The 5,404-nt window shown below is 46.2% G+C and overlaps 1 pseudogene; it reads left to right on the top strand.

Moving 5' to 3' along the window:
- The window catches only part of LOC122143959, a 5,907-nt pseudogene extending 5,793 nt beyond the window's left edge, over positions 1-114 (top strand).
- Positions 115-5,404: the final 5,290 nt, after the last annotated feature.

Raw genomic sequence — 5,404 nt, 5'->3', positions numbered from 1 at the left:
TAAATGTTGGGCTCATGATCAGTAAGTTGTATTAAGCTCAAAGTGATTTAGTTAAATCAAAATGTGTGGACTTTGAAGCTGGAGTCAGTTAAGCGCGAGTCCAGCTGGCTGTGAAGCGAGACAGCTGATGGAGGACTCAGCTTGGTCTTAAAGCCTTCCGCCAAGCGCTGCGTTCACAAGATATAATGATTTATTTTTGTATTTATATGGGCTCGCGGGGAAAATAATGAATAAAAAGAGTAGGTCTGCTGTGAGTGGTGCAGGCATGTTTCACCCCAGTAACATGAGGTACTGGCGTTCCTCACAGCAAAAACGGGCGAATTCAGTCAGCTGGAGGAGGGCTGGGGGTAGTTCTGTACCTTATAGCTTGTGGGGGGTCGAGATAAAGGTGTAGATCTCTTGGTCTTTCTTATGCACAGTGTCTTATGAGGGTATCAAACTTGCAGAACAGGTTTAGATAGGACCCGATTGTCTCGTCAAATTTTGGTTTTTAAGAAACTTTGAAGAAAGATTTTGATCCACTTCAAATGTTGACTACTGTATAGCGCAATATAGTTTATTGGTTATTATAACTTTATTTTTAGAGGTAGTTGCCTTAACTCAAATAAATAAATTAATTAAATAAATTCGAAAACTGTTGCGTTAATTTTATTTTGTTTCGTCTAAACAATATTTTTTTAGACTATGAAATATAAATTCTCACAGAATGTAACCTTTTTCATAAGCAATATATTGAACCATCTCTTTATGTTTTTTCTAAATCCCAAACAGAGTCCAGACATCAGTATGAGCCGTCTATGGTGATAACATAGGCTTTTTAGATTTAAGGGAATACACATCGCGTTACAGACATGACAAAAATATTTTTGGAGTTTTTTGGAGAAAGGGTTGGCCATTCTCAAAGCATAAAATATAAATTTTTATTTCAAGTTTTGTTTTTGTGTTTCAGAAGGAAAAAACAGTGTTAAAAGCATCTCTCCATTACAGACCGTTCTGAGAGAAAGAAAGAATTTGTTATGCAAAGCTAGCGTATAAAATGCTTTAAAAGCTTTAACAGAGATGTCTTGTCCAGGCGGGACTAGAACTTCGGGTCTCTCCGGTACGTGAAAGTCGAACTCACAGTCAGCTTGAGCCACTTGAGGGAATGGTGAGACCCAACAGTAAGGCAGCACTTTGGAGAAGTTGAGATGCAGAAAAAAAATCTTTAATAAAAGTTCAAGCAACAAAAAATCCACAGTTGGAGCAAAAAACAGCAAAAGAATTTCTCAAAAACAAAACTGTCCAAATGGGCATTCCACAAGAGAAATAATTTCAAAAATTCAAAAAAAGATCTTAAACCAAAAACTCCACAAGAGAAGGTCCACAAAAAATAACAGAGAAGGAATAATCCACAGGCAAGAAAAAACTAAAAAACATCCAGATACAGAGAACACTTACTCAGGCAACTGGCTTCAGAACAACTAAACACCAAGCAAAGAAGCTATGAGACAAAGTAACTTAAATACACACAGCTGATCCTAATAACACTAATTACAAGCAGAGTAAGCTGGTCATGAGAGCATCATGAGGACCCCTAGAGGTCAAAAGCAAGAACATAACAAGCAAAACACTGACAGGACCCCCCTCTAGGAGCGGCTCTGGCCCGTTCCTCCCAGGACTGATCAGGTTGCCAGGCATGAAGTCCCGAATCAACTTGGGGTCCAAGATGTCTCTAGCAGGAACCCATGGCGGCTCCTCCGGACCATAGCCTTCCCAGTCCACAAGATACTGGAAGTGATCCACACCAGCGCAGTGAGGAATCCGGTATCTGGGTGGACTGTGTAGCAGTTGGCCTCAATGATCTCTTGAGGGAGGAGGGGGAGGTTTACCTGCGGGCAAAAGGTGAACAAAACAGGTTTCAGAAGGGAAACATGAAATGTGGGATGTCTTTTCCCAAAGACTTAGGTAAAGTATAATGGTGGAAGTAGCAGGGTTAACTTTCCTTGCAAATCTTAGAAAGGTCAATGAATGCGCTCTTGAGAGTTTGCGGGGACTCTGCACTGCGTGAGGGAAGGTTCTTTGTGGAGAGCCAAACTCTTTGTCCGGGGCTGCGGGAGTGGGGGGCAGATCTGCTTACTACGGTTCCAGCCTGTCGCTGGTACTGCTGAGAAGACTCTTAGGAGCTTGTGCGGGAGCCTTCTTCCAGGTCAAGCGACAGCGTTGGATGAGCACTGTTGGCGGAGGAACTCCAGCTAACTTGGTCAGGGAACAGTGGAGGGGCATAACCAAACTGACATTCAAAGGGAGACATACCTGTGGCGAGCGTGGGGAGTGTTGTGGTACTGCTCATACATAATGAGAGATAAACCAAGAAGATGGGTTGTTGGTAGCCATGCACCTCAGAGTAGTTTCCAGATCCTGGTTCAACTTCTCTCTGTTTGGCCATTGGACTCAGGATGGAGTCAGAGATAAGCTCACACTTGCCCCCAAAAGTTGACAGAATGCCACGCCAAGAACCCGAGAACAGAACTGAGGGCCTGCGATCAGAAACAATGTCCTGTGGGATGCAAAACTTCGGAAAACATGGTTAATGATCAACTCTGCAGTCTCTTTAGCAGTGGGCAATTTGGGGCAAGGAATGGAATCACTGCCAGCTTTAGAAAATCTGTCAACAACAACCATAATGATGAAAAGAAAGTGTTACCTTGGGGACGGGGGAGTCCGGTAATGAAATCCATGGAGAGGTGAGACCAAGGTCTTTGAAAGGTATAGAGAGAGGATGGAGCAACCCTTGAAGGGTGAGCGATGGGGAGACCTTCCCCCCTGATTTACATGCACGGGACAAGAAGATTAACAAAGATCTTATTGTCCTCATTGATGGTGACCACTGAGAAAGTATCTATGGAGGAATTCAAGGGTCGCGAAGTGGTACACCGGATGTGGCAGGTCAGGCGAGAAAAGTGACCCACCCGAAGAACCTGTGGGTGAACAGCTTTAAGGGACAAACAAGTGGTTGTCTGGCCCTCCTCCTGGAGTCTAGTTCCCGAGGCCTGGAAGCATCTCTTACTGTATTTTCAAGTTCCCATCTTACAGGGGCCACTATCTTGGAGCTTGGGATAATGGGTGTGATAGGATTTTCTTGGTTTTTGCTTGCGTATACTCGAGACAGGGCATCAGGTTTAAGATTTTTGAACCCGAGCTGATGAGGACAGGATGAACTGAAACCCGGTTGAAAAATAGAGACTAAGCCGTGTCTGGCCCGAGGGTTGAGTACGCTTGGCCTGCTGAATGTACTCTAGATTCTTGTGGTCAGTGAAGGTGCCAGAAATGGAGTGTTTGGCCCCCTCAAGCTAATGTCGCCCGCTCTTCCAAGTGCCGGTTTAACAACCAGTAACTCCACGGTCTCCACATGGTAATTCCTTTCTGTAGGTGTAAGGCGCTGATTAATGAAAGTGCACAAGGATGAGAAGTCCGAGTTTATCACCCCCCCTCTGGGAAAGCACTACTCCAACACCCACATCTGAAGCATTTACCTCTACCACAAAGTGTTTGTCTGGGTCCGGGAGATTAAGAATGGGTGCTGACGTAAAGCAGGAGTTTAGCAGGTTCATTGAAGGCTGACTCTGCTTCAGGACTCCAACAAAACCCAGCATTATTCCGTTTAGTGAGAGCTGATAGGGGAGCCACCACAGAGCTGAAGTTCAAAATGAATTTGCGGTAAAAGTTGGTGAAGCCAAGGAATCGTTGCACCTCTTTCACTGACACAGGAGTGGGCCAATCCGTGACTGCTTGAACTTTCTGGGAATCCATTTGAATATGGCCAAGCTTAATGAATCCCAGGAACTGTACTTGGGTCACATGGAATTCACACTTTTCAGGTTTCACAAAAAAGGTGATTATCAAAGAGGGCGTTGGAGAACTTTCCTGACATGCCCCATGTGTTCATTGAGGAACTTAGAAAAATTAGAGCTCTCGTCCAAGTGAGGCGAATGCAAACTGATTGAGCATGTCTCGAAGGACATCATTAATCAGAGCCTGGAAAACTACTTGGGAGCATTAGCGGGTGAGGCCAAAGAGGGCATAACTAGGTTACTCAGTGGAGCGTGTTAAATCGCGGTCTTCCATACATCCCCTTGTCCTATCGTACAAAGGTGGTAAGCGTTGCGCCAAGTCAGTTTAGTAAATAAGGAGAGCTCCCTGCAGTATTATCAAAGGCTGCTAGCCATAAGAGGAAATGGATACTTGATTCACGGGATGAGTGATTTTGTTGGGGCCTCTAATCTATGCAGGGACAGAAGGGGCCCCCATCCCTTTTTCCCACAAAAGAAAAAAGCCAGCTCCAGCCAGAGATGTGGATCGGCCAGATAATCCCCTGCTGTGAGGGGAGCTCCCCTCAATGTAGTTAATCCATGGCAGCCGCGGCTCGGGGGAGAAGACAAAGGAAAAGATCACGGCCTCTGGGGGGGGACAGGTACCTGGAGGCAGGTCAATGGGGCGCTGATCCTTAGGGAATGATGTGGTAGTAAAGAGGTGGCTTTTCTTTTTTATTGAAGACTGCCTTGAGGTCATGGTACTGAGAGAGGGGACTTGAGAGAAAGGTCTAGGGGATCTTGAGACTTGGGGAATGAGGTCAGGGGGAACTCTGGAAAAAACAGGTAACATGACAAGTGGGACCCCAACTGAGGATAGTGCCAGTGGACCAGTCAAGAAGTGGGTTATGGTGAAGAAGCCAGGGGTGACCAAGGATAACCGGGAATTCTGGAGACTGTATCAGATGAAAACACAACTCCTCCTGGTGTTGGCCAGAACAGAGAGCTGAAGGAGAGAGGTAAGAAGTGTTACTTTGCCTGGACCCAGGAGGCCTTCCATCAGAACAGTAACTGTATCAGAGGGAGTAGCCGAGGTGATTCAGAGGGGATCTGGAGATTCCTAGCAAAGAGAGAGAGAGGTCCATAAAGTTCCGGCTGCACCTGGAGTCCACCAAGGGCTTTGAGTTGATGCTTATGATTTCCCCCAAGTGAGTGTGATGGGGAGAAACAATCCTGAATTGGAAGGTGGGGGCAATGTGAGTAATTCCCGTTTTACAGTCCTTCCTTGCTGCCGCAATATGCGGGACTAAGCGTTTCCGAGAGCTCTGGGCGGAGGCAGAAGCGAGGAAATGTCAGGCAGTCCACAGTATAGGCAACACCCGGCTCCCTTGCTCATGCGGCCGATCCGCGTTCTGATGGGGAGATCCGAGTACCACCCAACTGCATAGGTTAGGAAATCCTTGGAGATGGAAGTAACTTCTCTGTGGGAAGGGGGAAGTGACAGGGTGTGAGAACAGACTGTCGACTCAAATTCCTCTCCCTCAGACGGTCATCCAACCCCTTTCTGCCAGGTCAATGAGGCTCTCAAGATTGTGGGTAGGCTCTCGTGTTGCAAG

Source organism: Cyprinus carpio, unplaced genomic scaffold (genome assembly GCF_018340385.1).
Source record: "Cyprinus carpio isolate SPL01 unplaced genomic scaffold, ASM1834038v1 S000006545, whole genome shotgun sequence".
NCBI lineage: Eukaryota > Metazoa > Chordata > Actinopteri > Cypriniformes > Cyprinidae > Cyprinus > Cyprinus carpio.
Note: the sequence above shows the minus strand (reverse complement) of the source record. Positions and strands in the feature narration are given on the sequence as shown.